The sequence below is a fragment of the Giraffa tippelskirchi genome, chromosome 3, assembly GCF_054371585.1.
Source record: "Giraffa tippelskirchi isolate mGirTip1 chromosome 3, T2T-mGirTip1v1.2.pri, whole genome shotgun sequence".
Taxonomy (NCBI): Eukaryota; Metazoa; Chordata; class Mammalia; order Artiodactyla; family Giraffidae; genus Giraffa; species Giraffa tippelskirchi.
Window position 1 is genome coordinate 14,348,202 of NC_137277.1, and position 27,715 is coordinate 14,375,916.

The window sequence follows — 27,715 nt, forward strand, 5'->3', positions numbered from 1 at the left end:
TCTAGGAAAAGAAAAAAGAAAAAAATACAAAAGACACACAAAAAAACCCACCCGACATCTTGACCATAATTCTGAGTTCAAGATCATTAGGCAAAAGGACATTTTTTCATAGATGTCCCTTTCTTCATTTTCATACAAGTGAAAATTTCTGGAATGAGGAAAACAAAACAATATGGTGAACAAAAGGGATAAATTTTCAGGCATTTTGAGGGTTGGAGCCAAAAGCTACTGCAATGGTTAATTGCAGTGAATGACAGTAGTGAAATATTCTTGATTGTTGGCGTGGCAGAATAGGAAAAAAATTGAATACAGTCAAGGTGGCATAAAAAGCTACAACATGGATACTATCAGTGGTGCGCTTCTTTCAGCCTTTCCCAGGTAGGTCATCTTAGGAATGTGAGCACAGAAATATTAAACATTCTCATCCCCCCTCCATACATACATACATATATATGTATATATAATTACACATGCTGCAAAACATTGTAACTTCCATTTAAGAAGAACATCTGTGTTTTGAGAGGATTGTCAGAACATAGCTGGAATTTCAGAAGTAACAAAAGACAGCTCCATGAGCTATTTAATGTAACTTCCATACATTCAGTGAGTGTCTGTATACTATGAAACAAGCAGAAATAGCTGCATGTGTTCATTAGGGTATAGTTAATTATTGATGAGATTTTAGTGCCTTCTGTTGCAGTTCTTGCAGAGAAATGGAGTTATTTGCCTGAATGTTGTTCTTAGAAGAACATTCGCCAGATAATCTGAAAATTCATACTGATTGGCTTCCTCCTGGATCCAGATTCAGCCATTGAGGGATTGTTTGTTTCAAAGACAAAACTGATTTTGCTTTGTGATTAATTTTGGATTTTAGTCATTTCTGTTGATGTGTCCCTCACTTTGGGGGTGAGTTGGGGCTAAAGCATGAGGAGAGGGCCTGAGGAGAATAAAGAGCAATTCTGTTGGGTCTTCCTGTTTTGTTCTGACTGTAAGCCATATGTACTGCCACCCCCTACTGTCTGTAGGAAGAGGTGTTACAGAGCCCCATTCTTTTCTTGTTATCACTGCCCCCTTGTGTAAGGGAAGAAATTGAGAGTTGTACTTTGGGAAACCGCTCTCCTAAGATTGTTCTTGACAGAGGGGTTATGGAGATTTATAATCACCTATTCAGAGTTTCAGGGCTTTAAACTTACTGTTAGTCAGGCTTCAGATTTAATATCTGTTTTTAATAGTATCTAATTATTGTCAGTAATTCCAATTGCTAAGAATGTTTTTCAGTATGTTTGAGACTATGGTGCTACTAGTAGTGCTGCTAGTTATGTCATACTCTTTCATAGCACCTACTCTGTGCTAGTCCTGTTATGCAGGTTTTAATTGGTTCCAGCACCCTATGAGGTATGTAGTGTTATTTCCATTTTACAAATGAGAAACTGAAACACTGAGATGTTAAATATCTTGCCCAGGTTTATTTAGCTAGCAAGTGGAAGAGCTGAGTTTCAATTCAAGAACTCTGGCTCCACACTCTGTGCTCTTCATAAGCATACTATATTGCCCTCTCAATCAAATTAGTGTTGACACACATCATTAAAATGCAGGTGCCCATCATATAAAAGCAAATATATAGATGTGGATAAGCCCAGGTAGGTAGTAAGACACATAAAGGTTAAGCCTACAAGTCACCAAAAAATACAGTTATAACTGTAACTTATTCAGTTACAAATACACCAGATACACCAAAAAATACTTACGTTACTTATAACTGTACAAAAATACTTGGTTATTTAAAGTATGAATATTTCTCTATAGGAATTTATTTTTGTAGTTTATTTCTGGGATTATGAGTGGAGGATTATCAATACTTTTTATGTGGTTAAGGAAATATTTGTGATAGAGGTTTTGGTTTTGGGGGGAACTTTGGCGGTTGAAAGTTTTACTTTCAAGTAGTTTGGTGTGTGTGTGTGTATCTGTGTGCACATAGTGTTCAGTAAAGGTTTACTGGTGGTTTTAAAGAAATAGTGTAGAGAACTCTGTGTAGAGCTATAGAAATAATTTTCTATAGAGAAATGATCTATTTTTCCTATCTGCTTACATTTTTATGAACTTATTTAAAAAAGAATTAACAAAAACGGGTCAGATGCATATGTACTTTTTATCTTTTTCTTCAACAAATACTTGCTCAGGTTTTTCTTGCACTTACTGTTTTATAGATATTGACTACATATGAAATAATATTTATAAAATATATAAAATATAAAAGAATAATCATGCAGCCAATGCTTACATACCTTCCACACAGTTTAAGAAATAAATATCACCTCCTATACTTAACAGTTATTTTCTTCTCTTAGTCAAACTTTCTGCCATTCCATGAATCACATGTCATGTAGTCAAACACTTCCTTCATTTTTATATACATTGTTTGATAAGACAGTTCATATATACTGACTATGGCTGAGACTTATTCATGTATGTTTATGTACTTTACTGTATTTAATAAATTGTCATAGAGTCAAGTCCTGCTCTGTATTTATATTGGTCGATGGCTCATTTTAGCATACTTAAAAAACCTAATTTTGTGTTTGCATCTTTATCATAAAGTTTTACTAAGATGATTAAACATTAGTAGATTATTTCCCTCTTCCGTCATTGATTCTTGACTGTCCTGTGCAAGCTCTCTAGCCGCCCCCCGCCCCCACTTCCTCATTAAGGCCTTTTTTCTTTTAGTATTTTCTGAATGACTCTGTATGCATTGTTTTGAATGGAGAAGGAAGTAAGCCTGGAAAAGAGTATACTAAACCAGTATTTCCAAAAGGGGAGTTTTAAGGTAGTTAATACTAATTAGATTTAAGGAAGAACAAGTATGATTAAAAGAATGCATCAAAATTCTCTCCTTGTCGTATTTCTTCCTCTTAAAACAATTAAAATTGAATCTCTGAGATATACTGATTGGGCACACTCATTAAATTATGTTGGATTGTACTTATACAAGGGCTTCCCAGGTGGCTCAGTGGTAAAGAATCTACCTGCCGATGCAGGAGATGCAGGTTCAATTCCTGGGTTGGGAAGATCCACTGGAGGAGGAAATGGCAACCCACTCCAGTATTTTTGCCTGGAAAATCTCATGGTAAGGGGAGCCTGGTGGGGCTACAGTCCATGGAGTTGCAAAAAGTCTAAAAGAGTCTACATGACTAAGCAACTGAGCACGTAAACGTGCCTATACAGGATCATCAGTGTTTTCTGTCGTATTTGTACTGATGGTACCCAGATTTTATTTCAAGGAACTAGAACAAACAATTGCAGATGGTTGTTTAGTTTTCTAGTAGTGGTCTGATCAAGGTAACAAATATTATAAAATAGTTTGAAAGTTAGTTTAATTGTTTGGAATTTTTTTCTCAACATTGTTGTATCTGCTCAGTGCCTATGGTCATTGAATACTGTTGTCATTTGGAAAGAAGGCACTGTGTAAATAAATAGTTTTGTCTTTGTTATAATAGCATGAAAACACCACTGGGTTTATTTGAATAGCATCTTTTGCAGTAACTTGTATTAGATGAAGATTGTTTATGACTTAAAAAATGAGTCAAGGAGCTGTGTGTGTGGTGATTGAGACTACATCATGACCTTGATGAGTCTCTAAAAATCGATGGAGAGAAGTAGGTTACAAGAAGAGCTTAAAGACCTAACGCTGTGTTTCCCCACCCAATGGTCCTTTTTCTTCCTTCTAGAGGATATTTTTACCTTAAGTATTTCAGATTTAAGATAATATTAGATGGAGAATGTGATATTTGGGCCTGGGTTTTAGAAGGCTAAAGCAGGTTGAGGATGTAATCAGAGAAAAAAGTTTCTGGTGGGTATCTTTCATATTCTTAAAAAGCTCTGAGTAAATAATTGTACTTCCATAATTTTTTTTGTGGAAGCACGTTTATTTTTTTAGGTCAGTTTATTTTATTTACAAAATCTGTATACATCATTGAAAGCTGTGTTTGTGGACGTTACAAGTATCAGGTAAGTTGCTTTTCTCTGGGCCACACATCACCACAGTATCTTATGTTCAGCTTCTGTTTGTTCTTGAATAGTTAAGGGTAAACATGACCAAGTTTAAGAGGCAAAGAGTTAATTTGATGTTAGTAATTGCTTACCTTCTTTATCCTTTCCTTCCCCATGATACTAATTTCTGCCTTTATTGAGTGCATGATATATCCCACCTCTCAAATGCCTTTCTTTTGATCAGAACTTGAGAGATTCTGATGTCAGTTATTTAAACTGAGTAGTTGCATTATAGTGAATAATCTTATTGGTATGTTTCTTAAAAAATTTAATTGTCTTGGTGGTGTTTTATCTGACAGACTCGTCTTATGCCTCCTTATGACACCCATATTATATCTAACTCTGAAGAAGTTTTTGACAAAATGTATTATTCGATTCTACTTTTTTTTTTTTTCCTCAGAAGAAGTATCTCAAGTGGAAAGGTTTGGAGCACAGCATGTAAGAGAACATTCTTCTTTGTTTGCTCTGGTCTCAGTCTCTCATATACATATTTTGTATATATATAACAAAGTCATTGCTATATGAAAAAACTGTTGATTTTTATATATTAGTTTGTTATAAAGACACATTGTGTTTAAGGTATATGAGTTGAGTTAGATTTGTTATGTTGGAAAAATTGGAGGAGTTTTGTGTAGTATATTAATGTTTTAAATCATTCGCTTAGATATTTATTGACCACTGTGTATCAGAAGTTGCCTTTACTGCTATAATCGTTCAGTTGAAGATAGACATTTCATATTCCTTAAATAAAACCTAATTTTGTAGTTCAGAATTGTGTCCTAGATATTCACTCTACCTCTGGAAAAATATAGTTGAAAAAATGTTTTAAAGTTTTATACTTTCCTAAAGTCTCACTGACCAATGTTGATAAATTTTACTATTTTCTTTAGATGGCAGAGTTATCATGAAAAGGAAAACAGTGGCTTATATATTTCTTACTGAAAATACCAGCAAGTACTGCAGATATAAAATTCACAAAGTATATGAACAATAGTAATGGAAAATTTTTGTTATTCCAAATAGATACCAGTCATGCTTATTTCCTTGTGTGTAATACCATGCTTGCATTATAATATATGATTATATCAGGTGACATATCTGATCATAGAGGAACAACATGAGGAAATATGGCACCAGTTTTTTTTTTTATCACCATGAAAATTCTTTTTCCCTTCCTTAGGATCTAGTCTTATAAATGGATTAGTTATTAAATTTGGAAATGGGAGTGGGTATGTAGATACTGTGATTTAATCATTTAGGCCAGAGACTCTGCCTCAGATCTCAGTAAATTCCCTCTGCTAATTGAAGGAAGTCTCTTCTTAGCCCTTTTTTCCTAACCTTGTGTTTTGGGCCGGGGCGGGGGGTGGGGGGTGGCGGTGGCGGTGGGAGGTCTCACAATTTCTAGCTGTAATTGCAGAAGTTTGGTAAGGCAAAGTTAAGGAAGCTTGATGGGTATTTGTACTCTAGAATTCTATTTCAGTTCGAATTCCATGGAATCCTGTAGAGCTCCCGAAGACTGAATTAGGGTGAATGAAGGTAATTAACTTTAGTAGGCATGTGGGATGAAGACTTACTACTGCACATTCAAATCCTGCTTCAGCGTCAGGGAATCTTAGCTAAGCTTCCTTTTTAGGGATTTAAAGAGGAAGAGAGACTTCCTTTGGAAGTTGCTCTTTAGACGTTGTTATATTGTAGGATGACAATACTGTTGTTTGGTTTTAAGAAACTTTTGAAATCTTACAATCTTGAGACCCCTTGTATAGTAGAGAGAACGTGAACTTGTGAGTTTCTGAATCCTGAAAACAGATTCAGATTATCGCTCTGTCACTTCCTAGCTGTATGAGGAGTTAAAACCTCTTTTGCAGAGTTTTGATGATGATGAATAAACTAATGTCAGTGAAAAATCCTTAGGACAATATCTAATTCTTAATAAATATTCATTTTTATTAGCTTTTGGAGAGTGTCCTGGATTTTTGTTTTTTTGATGTTCTTCACATAATTCCCCCCCATGATATTTTACTAGTATTGTCAGTCTAGCTTTTCCTTGTTGTTTTTTCTTGCTCTTCTTTTCAGCCTAGTAAGGTATTAAAAAAAAAAAACAACCCTATAGTAAGTAGGCTACTCATTAATTTAGTGTCTTGAAATTTTCATTTATGAAAGATTTCATGAGAACTGAGAGAAAAAGTTCTTGAATAACTGCAAACTTAAAAATAAAAACTCTTAGGCAGACTCCTAGTATACATTTCTGTTTGTACTGTTTCCCTTTAAGTACCACATACTTGTGAAAAATTAATTTTTAATTTCCTCTGAAAACAGCAAACCACAACACTTCTTGAGACACTGAGCCCTTTGGCAATTTTTTTTTTTCAGTTTGATCATGTGAACATTTTCTACTTCTACAAGCATTTCTCATTTTTGTGAATAACTGAAACCTCCTCTGTGTGATAACTTTATCCCCCACTTGCCTGCCACCATGTGCCATGTTGTTAGCTTTTTGTAATTTTTCTCTTTAAAAAATTTGTAAGTGACAGTCAGTCAAGGTGGTTGATTGTCTTTTGTGATCTACTTAATAAAAAGGATTTATCTATTTACAGTGTAAAATAATACTCCAGAAAGAGTTTGCCCCTCTTTTTCCAGTATAACAAGCTAGTATTCACAATCTCATCACTACTAGCTTTTGATTGCCAAAGTCTAGTCCTCTTGACGGTAAGGAAATAAGTATACTTCTAGAGACTGGGATGGATAATATGGGCGAGCCTGTCCAATTTAGGGCTGGCACTTTTTAAGATCTTTTATTTGATTACTTTGGGCTTAATGACCACCTTGTTGGCCTCTGTACAGGTGCTCATTGTCTTGGAAGTGTTGGCCTGAATTTTTCTGAGGGCTTTCTTGTTGTGCTTGTTGGCAGAATATGCGTTCCTTAGGACCTATTTTTCTTAAAGTCATTTCTAGGACTGGTCGTGTATGATATTTTTCTTGAATTTGGCCACATCTCTGTTGGTAGCAGCAACTCTGGGAATGTTGGAGACTGGAAAAAAGAGACCATGACTATCTTAATAGGTGCCAGAAAACATTTGATAACATTTTGAAGTAATTTCCTTGTAGTGTGTGTGGCATAATTTCTGAATGCTTGCTTAAGTGAAGATGCCTTTCTTTTCTCTTAATCAGTTAAAGGGTATCTTGACTGGATATAGTGTTTTTGGATCATAGTCATTTTTTTCCCCCCTATATAATGTAGATACCTTATTATCACTTTTAACTTTAAACTATTACCTCTTTAAACTTCTTGTGCAATAGATAAGTCTGATGCCAGTCCGATTCTTATTTCTTTTTAATTATCAGTAACTCATTCTTTATCTTCTACATAAAAAGTCTTGCCACCTTATGTGCACTGAGATGATCAGGTCTAATCTCATCATTTACTTTATCATTTTTATACTATGAGAAACCAAATACTGCCAGTTCATCTCTGATTTTATGGAGTCTATTTCCCATCTGTATAGTTCTTTATTTCTCCCTTTATGCCTTCAGTTTTTCTCTTCCTCTCTTCTTATTCTTTAATGTTTAGTGATAGTAAAATCATTTTGATCATTCTGAGTTGATAATCTCAGGGACACCTTATACCTTTCAAAATGTAGTCTCAAATTTTTTTTTATTTCAGCGAAGTTTTTTTTTTTTAATTATTGTTTTTACTATATGTTCTGTTCCTTGCTTTGATCTTCTTCAGGAATTCCTATCAGTTGCATGTTCAATCTTCTTTGCCATCTTCGATATTTGTCACTTTTTCTCAGATCTTTTTTATCTATTTTTTGAGTTTAATTTTTTTCTCTTTTTTTCCTTCTGTTTTCTTAAGGGACTATCTTTTTATTTACTCTTGTCTTCATTTCTGGAATATGTCTTTCCTTTTATTTTTAATTCTTACTTGAGTCATGTCTCATTTTGAGTTTTTATAATTCTTGTATTTGTCATTCTTTCATGTCTTATGTCATTTTCCTAAGGTCTTTTCTCATTCTGAAATAGCAGGTTTTAGTTTTAATCTGTTATGTGGGTATGTTTTTCCAGCACAGTTTCATTATCTGCAATAATGTTATTCTGCTTCATATTCTCTTTTCTTTTTTTTTTCTCTGGTTGCACTGGGTCTTCATTGCTGGGTACCCAGGCTTTCTCTAGTTGTAGAAGGTGGAGCTACTCTCTAGTTTTGGTTCATGAGCTTCTCATTGTGGTGGCTTCTCTTAGTGCAGAGCTTGGCCTTCAGTAATTGCAGCACGAGGTCTCGGTAGCTGTGACTTGCTGGCCCTGGGTTGCAAGGGCTTCAGTAGTTGTGGATCAGGGGCTCATTAGTTTTGGCTCGCAGGCCCTAGAGGATGCCGGCTTCAGTAGTTGCAGCATGCAGACTTAGTAGTTGTGGCACATGGGCTTAGTTGTTCCACGACACGTGGAATCTTTCTGGACCAGGGCTTAAACCTGTGTCCCCTGCATTGGCAGGCGGATTCTTACCCACTGTGCCACCAAGAAAGTCCCTATGTTCTCTTCTTGCAACAACTTTATGTGGGATTGACCTTGATACATTTCTGTAACTCATTTTTACTTGAAATTAATGATATGAATCTTTTAGAATGTGACTGGGTTCAGGAAAGCTTCTAACTTTACTGAGCTTTTTATTCTGTTGTTTTTGTGTGGTGTTTAAAAATATGGGGGCTTGCTTTCTGAGATTTCCTGAAATCTTCTAGAGGAGATTCTCCTCTAGTAGTTCTGGACCTTCTCTTTCCTTCATCTCTCTTGCCTGATCTCAAACTCCACCCCTTTATGATCATGAAGCCCTTCTCTGTGCCTTTTGGGTCTCACTGTCCATCATCTGCAGAACTCCCTTTTATCTTTAACCTCTTCTCTAAACAGCACTATCTTGGTTCTCTAACTGAAACTTAGCTTTCACCTGAGGGCACTTACTTCTCTTGGCAAGTTCTAAAGTGGTGGTTCCTCCTGGTGAAGTGGGTTAAGTATTCTCTTTGCTTTCTCATAGTTGCTTCTAGACTTCTTCTGGGTTCACTGCTAGTCTCCTGCTATTCCACTTATAATTATGGTGATTTCAGTATTCATGTAGATGATCCTTCTGATATTCTGGTCTCTTGACTTTCTGTTCTCCACTGATCCTGTCTTCTGTTTCAGCTATTCACTCTACTGCACATCCTATACAGATATTTTTAAAGTCTCAGTGCATCTGCATTAACTGGGGAGCTTTGGCATACTACAAGTGCCTAGGACTAACTCCCAGAGATTCTGATTTGCCTGGTCTGAGGTGTGGCCTGAGATGTTTTTGACAGTTTTCCATAGTGACTTTAATGCACACCCAGGATTGAGAGTTGCTGTCCTAGAACTTGCTATCAGTCAAAACTACAACTTTCTATACTATCAGTTGCTGGCATTTTACTCTCCAACTACCACTTCTATTTTTTCAGGCTCATTTCTTTTATTACCCAACAACCATAATTCCTTGATCTCACAGGGACCTTTTAATTTACCACCTTTTCACTCTTCCTCAATGCATTCATGTCCTCAGTTTTTTCTTTTTTACCCTCAGACTAGCTGAATTCCCTTATTGCATCATTACAGTTGATCTCTTCCATGTACCTCAACCCTCTTGATTTGACCTTTCTTCTTTGGTGGTTCTTGTCTGGTTAAAACCAACTCTACCAGGGATTTCCCTGATGGTCCAGTGGTTAAGACTCTATCCTTCCAAAGCAGGGGGTATGGGTTCAGTCTCTGGTCAGGGAGAACTGAGATCCAACATGCTGCATGACATGGCCAAAATTTTTTTTAAATATTCACAAAGTTTAAAACCAACTCTGCCTGTTGTACTCTTGTACAATTGTAGCTGAATGTGGCTGGAGCAGAATGACTGTTGACTTTCAATTCTTGGCCAGTACCAAGTGACTTTAAATTCCTTGCTTAGTGCTGCCAAGCTCTCCTACTATATTACTATAGTTCTTCCATACTCCCATTCACTTAGATGATCCTATCTTTCCCTTGTACTCAAATTTTCCACATTCCGCTTTCTGTCTTCTCTTTCAGCTAATGACTTTGCTTTCTATTTTACTGAGAAAACAGAAGTCTTCTCACCACCTGCATCTTTACCAGTGTTACTGTGAATTGTCTTTTGCTCTCTTGAAGGCCATTCCCACTGAGCTCGTCCATTAGAGCTCACCCCTTCTTGCCTTCTCAAAGACATTCTTCCTGTAATTCTTGTCTGTCTCTCCTTTTCTGGATCACTGTCAACAGAATAAAAACATTGTAATGTCTTTCATCTTAAAGAAACGTTCTTTTAACCTTACTTCTTCTTCCAGGGACTTCCCCATTTCTTATCTCATTTATATCAGACTCGGCAGAAACAGTTGTCTTTGTTCACCTTATCAAACTTTCCTTTTTACAGCTTTATTGAGGTATTACTCACATTTAACAAAATTCACCTCTTGTAACAGCATAATTCAGTGATTATTAGACATCACCATCATCCAGTTTTACAATATATCCATCACCCCCCAAAATTTCATTGAGCCTATTTGCATCCAGTCTCCATTCCCAGCCCTATCCCTAGGCAACAGAAAGATCTGCTTTCTGTTTCTATAAATTGGCCTTTGGACACTCATATAAGTAGAATCACACAATATGTAGTTTTGTTTTATACTATTCAGTCTTTTGCTTCTATCTCGTCATCCAGCATAATGTTTTTGAGATTAATCTATGTTGCGCATGTCTCAGTACTTTTATTTTGATTGCTGAATATCACTATTCTTTTGTATAGACATACTATGTTTTGTTTATCCATTCACCAAATAATGGACTTTCTGATTTTTTCTGGTTTTTGTTTATTATGAACAATGCTGCTATAAACATTTGGGTACACACTTTTTTTTTTTTTAAATGATTCACAGATGTTCTTTTTGCTTTTGAATATTTATTTATTTATCTTGGCTGTCCTGGGTCTTCATTGCTGCACGCGGGCTTTATCTAGTTGCGGCAAGTGGGGGCTACTCTCTAGTTGTGCTGTGCAGACTTCTCATTGCATTGGCTTCTCTTATTATGGGGAGTGGCCCCTAGGGTGTTTGGGCTTCAGTAGTTGTGGCTTATGGACTTAGTTGCCCCTTGGCATGTGGAATCTTCCTCGATCAGGAATTGAACCTGTATCTCCTGTGTTGGTAGGCGGCGGCTTAACCTCTGGACCACCAGGGAAGTCCCTGAGTACAAACTGAGTGTGGTTGTAAGTTTAATTTCTCTTAGATTCCTATAAGTGGAATTGCTGGGTTTCTGATCCATTTTAAGTTAATTTTGTGTGTGGTTTAATTTTGTATGTGGTGGATTTAGGCTTATTTTTCTGTGTATGGCTATTCAGTTCAGTTCAGTCACTCAGTTGTGTCCGACTCTTTGTGACCCCATGAACCACAGCACACCAGGCCTCCCTGTCCATCACCAACTCCCGGAGTCCACCCAAACCCATGTCCATCGAGTCAGTGATGCCATCCAACCATCTCATCCTCTGTCGTCCCCTTCTCCTCCTGCCCTCAATCTTTCCCAGCATCAGGGTCTTTTCAAATGAGTCAGCTCTTCGCATCAATCAGGTGGCTAAAATATTGGAGTTTCAGCTTCAACATCAGTCCTTCCAATGAACACCCAGGACTGATCTCCTTTAGGATGGACTGGTTGGATGTCCTTGCAGTCCAAGGGACTCTCAAGAGTCTTCTCCAACACCACAGTTCAAAAGCATCAATTCTTCTGTGCTCAGCTTTCTTTATAGTCCAACTCTCACATCCATACATGACTACTGGAAAAACCACAGTCTTGACTAGACAGACCTTTGTTGACAAAGTAATGTCTCTGCTTTTTAATATGCTGTCTAGGTTTGTCATAACTTTCCTTCCAAGGAGCAAGCGTCTTTTAGTTTCATGGCTGCAGTCACCATCTGAAGTGATTTTGGAGCCCAGAAAAATAAAGGCAGCCACTGTTTTCACTGTTTCCCCATCTATTTGCCATGAAATGATGGGACCAGATGCCATGATCTTAGTTTTCTGAATGTTGAGCTTTAAGCCAATTTTTTCACTTTCCTCTTTCACTTTCATCAAGAGGCTCTTTAGTTCCTCTTCACTTTCTGCCATAAGGGTAGTGTCATCTGCATATCTGAGGTTATTGATACTTCTCCCGGCAATATTGATTCCAGCTTGTGCTTCCTCCAGCCCAGCATTTCTCATGATGTACTCTGCATATAAGTTAAATAAGCAAGGTGACAATATACAGCCTTGACATACTCCTTTTCCTATTTGGAACCAGTCTGTTGTTCCATGTCCAGTTCTAACTGTTGCTTCCTGACCTGCATACACGTTTCTCAAGAGGCAGGTCAGGTGGTCTGGTATTCCCATCTCTTTTAAGAATTTTCCACAGTTTATTGTGATCCACACAGTCAAAGGCTTTGGCATAGTCAATAAAACAGAAATAGATGTTTTTCTGGAACTCTTTTGCTTTTTTGATGATCCAGCAGATGTTGGCAATTTGATCTCTGGTTCCTCTGCCTTTTCTAAAACCAGCTTGAACATCTGGAAGTTCACGGTTCATGTATTGCTGAAGCCTGGCTTGGAGAATTTTGAGCATTACTTTACTAGCGTGTGAGATGAGTGCAATTGTGCGGTAGTTTGAGCATTCTTTGGCATTGCCTTTCTTTGGGATTGGAATGAAAACTGACCTGTTCTAGAAAGAGAGTGCTGCTGCTGCTGCTGCTAAGTCGCTTCAGTCGTGTCCGACTCTGTGCGACCCCATAGACGGCAGCCCATCAGGCTCCGCCGTCTCTGGGATTCTCCAGGCACGAATACTGGAGTGGATTGCCATTTCCTTCTCCAGTGCATGAAAGGGAAAAGTGAAAGTGAAGTCGCTCAGTCGTCCGACTCTTAGCGACCCCATGGACTGTAGCCTACCAGGCTCCTCCATCCATGGGATTTTCCAGGCAAGAGTACTGGAGTGGGGTGCCATTGCCTTCTCCGAGAAAGAGTAGTCACAGGCAAAAAGATGCCACAGGCTTGCTTTGCTGTAATCATATGCTTTTAGTTGATTTCCAGAGTGCTTAAAAGTCAAGATCTCCATTCTCTTTTGAACCCGTTCCAACGAGGCATATTCTCCCACCATTTTGCTGAAACTGCTTATTATGATCATCAATGGCTTTCACATGGCTTAATCCATTGGTTGTTTTTTAGTCTCTCTCTTGCTTGAGGTATCAGCACCATTTGATAAAATTGATTACTCTCTCCCCTGGAAAGGCTTTGGCTTCCAAGATGCCACTAACTCTTGGATATTCTGTGTCATGGATGCTCCATCTTAGTGAATTTCTTTCACTGACTCCTTCTCATCTTCCCAGCCTAGAAGTTTAGTGCCTTAGGAATGTTATCTCTCTTCAGAGTGTGGCTTCCCTTTCTGCTCTCTCAAGTCATGCCCTCTTCCTTTCCATCTTTATATAACTCATATCACTGGATCTAGAGATGGAGTAGATTCCTTTCCATCTTTATATAACTCATATCACTGGATCTGAGATGGAGTAGATTCCTTTCCATCTTTATATAACTCTCATATCACTGGATCTAGAGATGGAGTAGATAGTCTTTTTATTCCCCTTTTCAGCATTCAAATCATTCTCCTTCTCGCTTTCCTAAAGTTATCTAGCTTTGATTCTCATGTCATCAGATTTTATTTGCTACCACCCCTTATTATTGCTGTTGACTGTCTCTCCTGATTCATTCTCTACAATGGCTTCTGATGCTTCTGACCCAGAGTTAGGCCATACTTCACAAGCTAAGGGCATAGCCCTCTATAAGACTAGTCTCACTTCAGATACTAGCTGCAGTGTCTCCCTCACTTCTCACTAACTGGCTACATATTTGAGAGTTCCTAATTCTGCCTCAGATTTGGTAATTCAGTAGAACAACTTATAGAACTCAGGGAAGTGCTGTACTTATGGTTGTGGTTTTATTGTGACAAAAACGATGTAAAGCAGAAGAAGCCAAAAGAAGGGACACATAGGGGAAAGTCTAAGAGGCTCTCAAATGTGGTGGTTCTGAAATCAGGATATGCCACCCTCCTGGCACATCAGTGTATTGTAGTACACACAGAGAGTTGCCAACCAAGGAAACTCATCTGGGCTTCAATGTATGGAGTTTTTACTAGGGTTTCAGCGGTAGTCATGATCAATTTAATCATTGACCTCTTTTAATTTCAACCTTCAGCCCTAACTTACCTTCATGAAGGTCAGACTGATACCGTGTGGCACAAAGCCTCAACCCTCTAATCATGTGGTTGGTCTTTTTGGGATAGCCAGTGCCCATCCTGTGGAGAAGGCAGTGGCACCCCACTCCAGTATTCTTGCCTGGAAAATCCCATGGATGGAGGAGCCTGCTAGGCTGCAGTCCATGGGGTCGCTAAGAGTCGGACACGACTGAGTGACTTCACTTTCACATTTCACTTTCATGCACTGGAGAAGGAAATGGCAACCCATTCCAGTGTTCTTGCCTGGAGAATCCCAGGGATGGGGGAGCCTGGTGGGCTGCCGTCTATGGGGTCGCACAGAGTCGGAAACGACTGAAGCGATGCAGCAGCAGCAGCAGCAGCAGTAGCAGCAGCAGTGCCCATCCTGAGTCAGTACCCTCTAACTTCCACCTAATTTCTCTGTTCCGTTTTGTAGCTAACCCTTCAAGAGTTGTCCATATGTTCTTTCCAGTTTTTTTCCTCCTCTTCTTTTTTCAGTTTTGAAATGAAAATATACAAGAAAGTTGGAAGAATGGTACAAAACAATGTCCTTCATGTACATTCACCAGTTGTTAACATGGGCGTTATTCTACCTGTGCACATTTTTTTTCTGAATAGTTTGAGGGTAGGTTGTAGTCATGCGTTTACATCTAAAGACTATAGTATTTGTTTCTTAAGAATAAGGACATTCTCATCTATCTCCTATAATTTTTGAAAGCAGAAAATTTAGTGTTGATATAATACTTTTGTCTAATCCACAGTCCATGTTCACATATCCTCTCTTCACCCAATGTGTCCTTATAGCATCCCCCTCAGCCTACCCCTGTCTGGGATTCATTCTGGTGTCATGCCTTGCGTTTTGCTGTTGATTTAGTCTTTAATCTGGAGCAGTCCCTCAGCCTCGCTCATGTTTCTTGGCATGGACACTTTTGAAAGAGTATAGGCAGATATCTTGTAGACTGTATCTCTGTTTGGTTTGTCTGTTTCCTTAGATTATTATATATTTTCAGGGCAGGAATACCATATAGTGATGTATCCTTCTCAGTGCCTTGGAGGCATGGAATTCTGATTTGACCCATTATTGGTAATGTTGACTTTGATTACTTGGTTAAAGTTGAGTCCACTGGGTTTCTTCACAGTAAAGTTACTATTTTGTTTTTTTGTAGTAAATAAGTAATTTGTTGGAAGGTATTTTGAAATTATGTAAATCTCTTGTTGCTCATCAAAATTTTACCTACCAGTTTTAGCATCCTTAATAGTTCTCACTGGAATTAGTTATTACTCGGTTGGTTGCCAAATGAGAGTAACCCAGCCACTTTGTCTGTACTTACTAGTTGATACTCTGTTATGACAGAGCCAGCCAAACCTCCCTGCCACTATTCCTTGAATTACAGTATGAGCTTATCAGTTCCTACTTTATTTAGCAGGTTATGATCTATTCCCGGAGAAGGCAATGGCACCCCTCTCCAGTACTTGCCTGGAAAATACTGTGGACGGAGGAGCCTGGTAGGCTGCGGTCCGTGGGGTCGCTAAGAGTCAGACACGACTGAGCGATTTCACTTTCTCTCTTCACTTTCATGCTTTGGAGAAGGAAATGGCAACCCACTCCAGTGTTCTTGCCTGGAGAATCCCAGGGACAGGGGAGCCTGGTGGGCTGCTGTCTGTGGGGTCACACAGAGTCGGACACTACTGAAGCGACTTAGCAGCAGCAGCAGCAGCAGAATATATTCCTATCATTTATTTTGCTGCTCAAATTGTTCCAGGTTTTCCCAGTGGATCCAGCTTCAGGCTGGCTCCTTTGTTGTGTGTCCTTATCATTATTATTATCACTTCCTCATTTTTTTGGAACAACATGAAATTTGGGCTCCTATTTTGCTTTCCTACCCCAGCAGTAGAATCAGATGCTTCTCAATATGAAACCTTGGATTCCTTTTTTTTCTTCTTTTGATTGAGATATTATTTATAACCAGAGATATGAACATTCAGTTTAACAGATTTTGGCAGTTGTGTACATCTGAATAAGGATTACCACAGGCAAGATGTAGAATATTTCTGTCTTTGAGGTTTACTCATAACCTCTTTCTGTCCAGTCCTCCTGCCCCACAACTGAGAGGCAGCACTTTTTTAAACTCCTCCTACCATAGATGAATTTTCCTTAACGCTTCTACTTCATGTACATGGAATCATACGTTTAGTATTTTTTGGTTTGACTTCTGTATTGGTCTGAGTCCAGTTATGAGAGGCAAACTATCTAGTAATTTGAACATTTAATATAAATAATTATTGACTATAACAGAGAAATGCAGTAATGAGGCATTGGCTAATAAGAAGTAAAGAATGTGTACGTGTTAGTCTCTCAGTCCTGTCCAACGCTTTGTGACCCCATGGACTGCAGCCTGCCAGGCTCCCCCGTCCATGGAATTCTCTAGGCAAGAATACTGCAGTGGGTTGCCATTTCCTTCTCCAAGAAGTAAAGAATGTAGGAATATTAATAGCTGTACGGAGAGGCCACTACTCCAGGGTAGAGTACTCTCCCCAGCCGCCAGCTGACATCCAGACCTTGTTGAAAAGAGCATGGCCAGAACTCACTGAATGGTAGAGAAATTGCTGTGACGCCACACTGGCAGAACTTTCTGGAAGTCCGCCCTTCAGAACTCACTGAAAATCCACCCCGCCAAGGAAGACTATACAAGGGAGAGGGTCTCACCAAAGGTAGTTCACTATAAACCACCAGAGGCAGGGTCTTGGGAGATGGTGCAGGTCCCTGGGTCCTTGTGGCCACTGTGCAGTCCACAAGCAGAAGCCTGGAGGGGCTGTAGGACAGCGTGGGCGCCTCATACTAGAGAAGGTGCCAGTGCTGTGGGAACCAGGTCCTGGAGAAGCCATGCACACCGTCCGGGCCTGCTGAGCAAGCACGCTGGGATCCAGAAACAAAATGCTTTCCTCCCGAAGTTTTTACTACAGCTTCTACTGACAAAGCTTAACATTGTGCCAGCTGGCAAAGGAAAAAAATATTTAAAGGGCTCGGATCCATTTCCACAGAGCAGGCAAAAGAAAAGGATGAATTTGGAACTGAGAGGCAAAATTGGATTATTAGTGCAGGTTACATTTTCTTACTGCTTTGAAATCTTTTAAATTTTTGACTGTATGCTAGACATCTTATCTAAAAGAATAGTAGAGACCAAGTGATACTATTTACCTCCAGAGAAGAGCTTATGCTACCTCTGTTTAGGAAGTAGAATGGAAGGCTGAGTTGTTCTCATTTATCTTTGACCTATGGCTGGGCCTTGTTGTAGCTGAGTTTGTTTTAGTTCACTGTTTGCTTCAAATGTATTGAGGGTGGTGTCAGCACTATTTTTTGTCAAGAGGGCTTGGTATCTGACCACTGGAGTTTTCAGAGATCTCTTGTGCTTTACAGTTGTGCCCCCAGCTTTTTGAGATGAGTAATATTTCTCTATGTTTTATAGCCTTGGCTGCCAAATGTTTTTGCTTTGTCTTCCCTGTCTTTATTCTTCTCAAAAATCAGCATATACATGCATATTTTATTTTATCTTTCTTACAGGGAAAGTATTTGCATACTATAATACTCATGTTTTGCTTATTTTTTTTTTTTACTTAGCATATGATGAAATCATTTTATATTACTTCACAGAGAGCTTTATTCTTTATTATTATTTTTTTTGATCAGTTGTATATAGTACTCCATGGCATACGTATTTGTCAGTGGTTTCTTTAGTCAGTCTCCCATGTTTGGATGTTTACGTGGTTCCCATTATGTTGCAGTAAGAAATTATACTCTAATGAAAAATCTTTTATGTATATGTGTTCACTTCCTTGGAGTATATTCTTTCTCCAACCCTTTCCAAACAGAATTTTGCCCTCAGTATTCCAGTACAGCTACTCCTATCAAGGACTTCAGTGACCTCCATGTTGCTAAATACAATAAACAATTCTAAGTCCTCATCTCATATGAACTCAGGCTGCACCCAGTCCCTTGATAGTCTCATTCAGTCTTATGTCTTTATTTACTATCTACATGCTGATAACTCCCAGATGTCTGTATCTAATCCAGATTTCTTTCCCAGATTCCAGACTCATATATCCAACTGCTTACTTGACATTTCTACTTGGGTGTCTAATAGATACCTCAAGCACGTTTGCCCGAAATCAACTTTTCATTGTTCCATCTCCCACCCCCAAGCCCCATCTAGTCAGCCTGTAGTCTTTTCCATCTTGCTGATGGCAGCTCCATCCTTCTACTTGTTTGGAATGTCGAGTCATCCCTGATTTCTCCCTTCCGTTCCCCGTATCCAATCTGTCAGGAGATCCTTCGGCTATACTTGCAAAACATCTGGAATCCAGCCGCCACTGACCACCTCCACCCAGGTCTGAGCTATTAATCCTAATATTGCTTACCTGGATTACTGTAGCCGGCCTTCTAACTGGTTGCTTCTGCAGTTTCTTTTCCAAACGGCAGCCAGAGTGATCTTTTAAAAATATGTCAGATCATGATTCTTCTTTAGTATCTGCCCTCTGACTTCCCATCTTACTCACAATAAAAGTTAAAGTTCTTCCAGGGGTTAATAAGGCCTAGACATTGTGGCTCAAGTCATTTCTGTGATCTCATCTATGTTCCTAACCCCTCTCCTGCCTGCTGATCCCTTGTGCTCAAGGTACACAGGCCTTGTTACTGTTCCTTAAACAAGCCCAAGCATCTTTCTGGCTTAATGACCTTTGCCTTTGCACTACTGTTTCTTCTGCCTAGAATTTTATGCCCCTTGCATAGCTTGCTTTATCATCCTGTTTGGGTATTTGCTCATCTCTTTACAGTTGGAACCACCTGACGTCTCTTTCCCTCAACCCCCCAGTATTCTTGTCATTGTTGCCTGCTTTTTTCCCCCCTTTAAGAGTTTATCATGTTGTGACATATACTATATACAAGTTACTTATTTATGTAAATATTTATCAAGATCCTGAGCTCACTAAAGAGATTGCTGACTGGTTCCTTGCTATATTCTCAGTACTTGGAATAGTGTTTGTCATGTATAGATAATCAGTAGTTGTTGAATGAGTAATATTGAATGAATGAATTAGTTCTGTCTGGAGCTCAGAGCTCTTTAAATGTTAAGCTTAAATCATTTTTTTCAACATACAGTGGTTCTCAAACTTTAGCCTGCCTCGTGGTCAGAAGAAGGAAAAACTGAAATTTCCATTTACTATAGAAGTACATCTAGAATAATTGTTTTAAATATTATAAATGTATGTGAAGATTATCAGAAAAAAAATGGTAGAAAAAAATAGGATTTTATAGGGCTTCCCTGGTGGCTCATTATGAAGACTCTGCCGATGCAGGAGACACGGGTTCAATCCTTGGTACGGGAAGATCACACATGCTGTGGATCAGCTAAGCCCCTGCACTATATCTATTGAGCCTGTGCTCTAGAGCCCGGGGAGCTGCAACTACTGAAGCCCTAGAGCCTGTGCTTCATAACCAGAGAAGCCACTGCAATAAAAAGCCCGTGCACTGCAATTAGAGAGTAACTCCCACTCGCTGAAACTAGAGAAAAGCCTGTGCAGCGATTTAAGACCCAGCACAGCCAATAAATAAATAAAATTAAGAAAAATAGGATTTTAATAGATCTTGCAGGACTCACAAAGCAAAGGAAAGGGGTATTAGAGGGGGACAAGGATAATTTGTAGAGAATATAATTTAAAGAGTAAATAGAATAAATATGTTGCTTAGGTGGCAGGAAGGGATCTGACAGGGTGTAGGTGAGTGGGGTTTAAAGCTAATAGGGAACTTTGTTCTTTTTTGTGGGGGTGGTATTCTTTACAGACTTTAAAAAAAGTTTTTTTAAAAATTTTAATTGTAAGATAATTGCTTTACAATAAATATTGTGTTGGTTTTTTGCATACTAAACTTTGTTCTTAAAGCTTATGTCTCTTTTTACCCCTAGTTTTATTTTCTGACTCTGTCTTGATCTGTCTTCACCCTTTGTCTGCTCCTTTTCCTGATTGTAGAATTACCCATCTATTCTGACTATTACATTACATACTCTTCTGTATTCTGATTCAGAAAATTATCTTGGTAGTATTGTCCTTTGGCTGTGTGTGTGCATGCTAAGTCGCTTCAGTCGTGTCCAACTCTTTGTGACCCTATGGACTGTAGCCCGCCAGGCTCCTCTGTCTATGGGATTCTCCAGGCAAGAATATTGAAGTGGGTGGGTTGCCGTGCCCTGCTCCAGGGGATCTTCCCTTCCCCACCCAGGGATCAAACTTATGTCTCTTATGTGTCATGCATTGGCAGGTGGGTTCTTTACCACTAATTTGTAATTTATTTCATTATTTTAAGGTAAGAGCTCTGTGGTTTTTTTTTTTAAAAGAAAACTAAATTTTTTCTTAGTCTTTGTCTGTCATTAACTCTCCTTTAAAATTTTTACTTTATCTAAAATAGAATTCTTAGTTCTAGTTGTATTTACTTCCTGCTCCATCCCTCTTATTTGAGCCTTTATTTTCTAATTTCTTACAGCTGTCTCAGGTTCATATAGATTCCATAGCATCTAGGATTTGCACATTGTGGTGTGGATGTGCTGTAAATATTAGTGAATGAACTTATAAGCTATAATAATAGAATTTCTACCCAGTTGCATTTTTTTCTTCTATCTCATCAGGGATACCTTTCTTGATTAAAGCCATTCATTCTTTGAGCCTATACTGATGGAATGTTTATCTTAATGAGTACCTTATAATACCCCACTTTTAATAACTGGGTTGTGTGGTATATATGTGTATGTGTGTGTTAGTTGACATCCTACTGTTTCATTGCTTTACTGATGAATAATTTAACATATTCTGCTAAATGGAAAGTTTTGTGGAATAATTGTTTTTACCTATCTTTTGGATGGATTCTTTGCCTGGTGCTTATATACACTACATTAGAGTGTGACAACTTCATATGATGGAAAATCAAGTAGAATGACTTAAACAAATAGTTTTTTTTTTCCTTTGGGTAACAGGAAATATGGATATAGGCAGTCCAGGGTTTATGGCATTCCCACCATGCCATCAAGAACACTGTCTCCTTCTGTGTTTCTTCCCTGCTATCCTGGGAGGGAGGCTTTTACACTGTGGATTGCAAGATGGCGGTTTGCTCCCCATACATCTCAGGTTTTGGTTTTTTTTTCTTCTTCTTCTTTTTTTTTTTTAGTAGCAAAACAGTAGTTTTCTTTCAGTCTTGCTCCTAAGCCATATGCTTTCGTCTCATTGGTTACCGCTGGGTCACATGGCTGCTATAGGGAGTCTGGGAAGTTTGATATTTTAGGCATTACAGATGCCTTATCCAAAATTAGTGTTCTGTTAATAAGGAAGAAAGTGAGAATTTGAGGTAGGCCACTTTAGCAGTTGGTGGGTGGTATGCAATCACACAACTCTCCATGCCTTAAAGCAGCCTTGCAAGTTAGATGGTGTGTTGTTTGTTGCAGAGTAGAGACTGGGAGTCAGAGAAGCTAAGCAATTTTTTCAGTCATATAGCTAGTAATTGATATAGTCAGGATATGAATATATATAAATCTCTCTCCAGTAACCATGCTCTTTCCATTACATGAGCTCTTTATACTGTCCTTTTAGCCGTCTAAGTAAAGATTTTGTACAAATAGTATTTAACATATCTTAATAAAATGTGATTTTTTTTTTTAGACTAGTTTGTTCCTGTTTAAAAAATTATAGTGAACACCAGAGAGTTTCTGATGCTTGATCTTCTGGATATGTAAAACTGATGAGATTCTTGTTATGTCAGAATCAAGATAAATTGTGAATGCTTTGAATAACTTTTTTGAAGTTCAGATAGAGAATTATCACGAGGACTGGCCTTGACTCTTCAAATTACCCTAGGCATAATAATATTTAATAATCTGCGGATTGTCAGAAAGTTAATCATTTCATGTTTGTTTGTTTGTTTTTCTTACTGAGTTCATTAGTGTTCTGTGATTTATAATCACCAAAACACCTAAATACTATTGCAGTTGACCCTTGAACAACATGGATTTGAACTGCACGGATCTACTTGTACTTGGATTTTTTTTCCAATAGTAGATACACATCAGAAGTTGGTTGAATCTTTGGATGAGGAACTGTGGATACAGAGGAGCTACCTAGATGGAGGGCTGACTATAAGTTATAGGTGGATTTTTGACTGCTCCAAAGTTGTTCAAGGGTCAGTTGTATTTCTTAGCATATCTGACCAAAAAACCTAATATGTCAAACCATAAAATGTCCCCAGTCTTACATTGATCAGTGTCCTCAAATTGGCAAAACGTACCCATTTTGTTTTATATCCTTTAAATTTTTTATTTGCAAATATTGTTACTTTATATACCTGTTTGGGCTGCATCTTTTTTCCCTTTGTAGTCTTACTGGTAACTACTTATTAAAATGTGTTTGTGTAACTTACTTATAAAGATGTCAAAGAGCTTATAATAAGATATGTATAGGTGGATATATGACAACAAGTAGAAATTGTTAACTGGGAGAAAAGCCTAAATTCCCTTCTTCTCCACTCTCCTCCTCTGCCAGAATTCCAATCTCCTGGACCTCAAGATTTATGAGTTGGTTGGGGAAGAAGCTTTGTCTTAAGGAATAGTGGGAATTTCCTTCTCTTTCCCAGTGGGGGATCTTTGAATGTCAGAATAATTAAACTTATCCATTCAGAAAATATTTATTGAATTTTATATGCCAGACATGCTAAAGACGTTTTAAAACATTTTCTCATAGTATATAGGGAGGAAGTGATTACAGGCACAGGTTTGGGAGTTTGACAGATCTGAGTTCACTTTTTTATTTTCTGGGTGTATGATTTGTGGCAAGGTATTTGATCCCTGGAAGCCTCAGTTTTTTCATCCTATAAGACTCATTTCACAGGATTTTGTGGTGAAATGAACGCACCTAAAATGCTTAGCCCAGTTTCTGGCTAAGTGAGCATTTCAATAATTATTATCTGCTGAAGTGATGATGATGAAGATGTAGTAGGGAGTAAATACAGTGGAGGGAAAGTGAAGGGTTTTTTTGAGGGGATGAGGTGGGGACAGGAGACTGAAACGGAGAAATAGGAGAAATAACATGATTAGAAAAGCATATTAGGAAGATTGACATCCTCCGTGGTTTATATAGTCAACATAGTAAATCTCAACTAATCTTTTTGATTGATCCGTGGTATTTCTGCTTGATGAGAGCAATAATTTTTCTGCAAGTAAGGGACAACTCTCTGAGAAATCAGATTACTTTGGTCTCAGAATGTCTTAGACTGGACCTACTTTCTTGCTTTAATTGCTTTTTTGTAGATTTCCTTCAGCTTTCCTCATACTATACTTACACTTAAGCTTCCCCTGTACAATAATGAGGTATTTTTCTGATTGTATGTTGAGAACAGCAATGGTGTTCATGTGTAAGAATGCTTTTTGAAGTTTAAATGCAGTTGATGTACAGTGAGTTTGTGTATTAAGTTGTAGTAACAATTACTTTGGGTTGTAGCCCAAAATAGGCAAGTCAGGATTTGGGAGGAAAATAAGGGAATGTTTTTTAATGGTGTACAATTTGGGCTACATAACTAGGACAAATATAATAACATGATCCTCAATATGACTTAAATACCCCAGATTTACATATGCAGCACTCAGGGGCAGCTCTGAAGTTCTTTTCAAAAGACAAAACCAGTGCCAGCTCACACTTCTTCAGCATGCCCAGGAACTGAGCATAGAGGCAGAAAGAAGCAAGGTTCTCTACTTCCTTCATGGTGGAGAAAGGGAGACGTGGTTTTTATGTAAACTTTCCCTTGAAATTTATCTCAGAGAAGCTATGAAAAATTATTTTACTTATGCAAAAGTCTACTCTGGGAAGGTGACATTTTTGAAAACTTCATTTCTTTATTATGGCTGTGCTGGGTCTTCATTGCTGTGTGCGGGCTTTCTCTAGTTGCGGCTAGTGGGGGCTACTCTTAGTTGCGATGTGCAGGCTTCTCATTGCAGTGGTTTCTCTTCTGGTGGAGCACAGGCTCTAGGCACAGAGGCTTCAATAGTTTGTGGTACACAGGCTTAGTTGCCCCGCCACATGTGGAATCTTCCCTGACCGGGGATTGAATTCATGTCCTCTGCGTTGGCAGACAGACTCCTATCCACTGTACCACCAGGGAAGTGCATGGGACATTTTTAAAAGGAAGAAATAGGCAGCTAGTGTAGGAAGCATGTTATAAATCAAGAATTAAGGGGTTTAGAAAAGTGATGATCAGAAGATATGGGAAAAATTGATGATGGTTTATATCCCCAATTAATTCTGATTTTCATTTGACACTTTATTGTTTATCGATCACTTCGTAGGTGCCAGACTGTGCTAAGTGCTTTTTACTTGCTGTAGTTGCCTTAATTTCCACAACAGATGATTGGAAAGGTACTTTTCTATTACTAGGTATAATTTACAAGGTGGGAAATTGAGGCTTTGAAAGGCTGGTTTGCTCATGCTTACCCAACTAGTAACTGATGAGGGGAATGTCCCCCAAATCGTGGATCTTGCCATTACACTATTGTAATTATGTCTCTTAGTTGTTTTGTATGATGATTCAGGATAGATATTGGGAAACGTGATTTCTATTACTGGTTCTGACTTGGCGAAAATTCTGGGAAAATTGAGCCATCTGCTTTGCATCTTCTTTTGAGCCGCCTTCTCATCAAACTTGGCCTCCCTTCTGGTATCTCTGCTTCCTATGTCTGTCAGTTTCAGAAACCAGAGGCTGGTACTGGCATTATCCATAAATGTTTGAAACAGACTGCTGGGAATAGGGTAGAAGCCAAATAAAGGGATATACAGCATTTTTGAAATTTTGAAAATGATCCGATTTGATCAGTTTGTTTGACTGTGTCCATATTTCATAATGAAATCATGGAAAAGCTTGCCTTGACAGACAGATACCTGATCAGAGTAGTTAATTTCTTACTACAGCTAATCATCATTATTGTTATCCCTGCATTAACTGTTTTGGTCAACAAAAGTTACTGTTCTTGTGGGTAACTTATTTTGATCTCCTTAATGATAACATAGCTATTGTATTAGTTGCTTTCAAGACTATGAGTTCACTGACGGTTTTTGGTTTTAGGTTATCATAGAGTCTGAGACCATCCAGTCATTGCTTGTGAAGTAAATTATTTCCCAATTAATGTATTGATATAGATGGATTCCTGTTCTTATAAGTCCTATTAGAGTTTTGTCACTAATAAGAATGTTTAACTTTGATTATAAAGTGTCTTGTGTAAACTGTCCTAGAAACCATCGTTAGGTCAAATAACCATGCTTTATGAAGACAGTGGTTTTTGTGATTGTATTTTTAAGATAGGGGATATGATGAGATAATGTTACTTACACTTTTTTCTTTATTTTTTTAGCCCCTAAAAAATGGTCAGTAAGCCAGCAGAATAATTTTGTGTTAATTCATTAGGATTATTTTCACCCACTATCTAAAAGGTGGGTAGATAAGCACGTAAAGTTTTTTTGTACTACTAGGCATTCTGTGAATACCTCTATCACTGAATTTTATAATAAGCCATTTATAAGGTTTCTTATTCACCTATTAGCTCTAAGTTTCTTGAGGGCAGGATAGTAGTACTGTCCTAGTATCCAGCATTGTGCTGGGCACATATTAATAGACACTTAAGAAATGTTTTCTTAATCCTGTCAGTAATCTCTTCCTCTTGTAAATTCCATTACATTTTGGATTTCTCATGTGATACCTCACACTTTCTATTTTGCATTTTACTTGGGTTCACTTTTCCTCAATTCTGTTTACCAGACTGAATGCTCCTTTTAGGCAGGAACTGTTCTTAACCTTTGAAAAATTTCCTTCTGTTCAAGGCCTTATACTCAGCACATTCATAATAAACATTGAATAAATATTAGATCAAAAAACATTTTATTTAAATAATTTATTTCTAGGTTAAAATTTCTAGTAAAATTTATTGCTAGGTTAAGAGTGGAGGCAGTTTTGTCATCTGTATTTTTCATGTTTTAGAAGTGGAGGAACCTTCTTAAGTGCAAGAATATAATTTGTAAAGAATTTTAGCTAACCTATGTTACTAAAATAAAGTTTTTGCTGCGTATGTACGTGTTTTGGTTGTTTCTTGATGTTATTTATAAGAATGCTTAGTGCCTGAACTTTGTCTCTAAAATAGCAGTTTAATTTTAACTTCACAGGCATGCTGGACTGGTTCATTATATGGTTTGGAGAAACCAAGGGAAAGCAAACGATGCAGGAAGTGGTAGTGGCAGTTCTGTAAATACTCCACTTTTCACTTGACCTTTTACTGACCTGGTGACAAAACACTTCTGTAATGTAACTTTGAACTATTTTATTAGAAAATGGATGTATTAAGAAGGATCTAAACTTAAAAAAATGATTTTGGAATTTGCAGGGTGTATATGCCACTGGGTATGCACTGAAGCATTGTAGGTTGGTGAGATATCTGGGAGGTAGCCAGCTTGCAAGGCAAAGATTCTCTAGAGTGCTCTCTCATCCGTCACCCTTTGAGATCTTACCTGCTTTTTAGGGGCATCACAGAAAATTTATGCTGACTTAATGAATAATTTAAAAATCTGTACTGACATCAATAATGAATAAATACTTTGAGGGTGATGAAAATGTTTTGGAACTTGACAGAGATGGTGAATTTACTATGGGTCACACTGGTTTTTATTTATTGTTTTTTAAAAATTATACAAATATATTTAACAAAAACTTCACATTTATCTTCCTTTCAACATTGTACTCATCTCCTGTGGAAATCACTGTAAAGTTTTATGTATCTTCTCTCACAAGTTTTACTCCACAATTTTAAATTGATGTGTATATCTAGTACAGGTCTATACAGCTTATAGTTTTTAAAATTTTAAGTCTGTACTGAACACATTGCTCTGTAACTTGCTTTTTTGCACTTAAAGCTTGGAGAATTTTTAACCTTAGAATCGATGTACTGCATACCATTTAAACTATACATAGTGTTCCATCATTCATAGTATTTCATATGAATACTATGAAATTTGATCATTTTCCTTTTGATGGGTCATCCCTTCCCTTCTGCCTCCCTCATTCTCTTTTTTAAAAAAATTAATAAGCTTTATGTTTTAGAGCAGTTTTGGATTCACAGCAGAATTAAGGAGAAAGTACAGAGTTCCTGTGTACCCCTATCCCCACATACATACACCCTTCCCCATAGTCAATATCCTGCATTTAAGTGGTCCATTTGTTAAAATTGATGAACCTACATTGACACATCATTATCACCCAAAGTCCATGGTCTATATTAGGGTTCATCCTTGTATATATTCTGTGGGTTTTGACAAGTGTATAATGACATAT

General features: G+C 37.9%; 1 protein-coding gene across 4 annotated transcripts in view; it reads left to right on the forward strand.

Annotated features, from left to right (window-relative positions):
- Positions 1-27,715, forward strand: part of TANC2 (tetratricopeptide repeat, ankyrin repeat and coiled-coil containing 2) — a 363,447-nt gene that overhangs the window by 1,302 nt on the left and 334,430 nt on the right. The window lies entirely within an intron of this gene.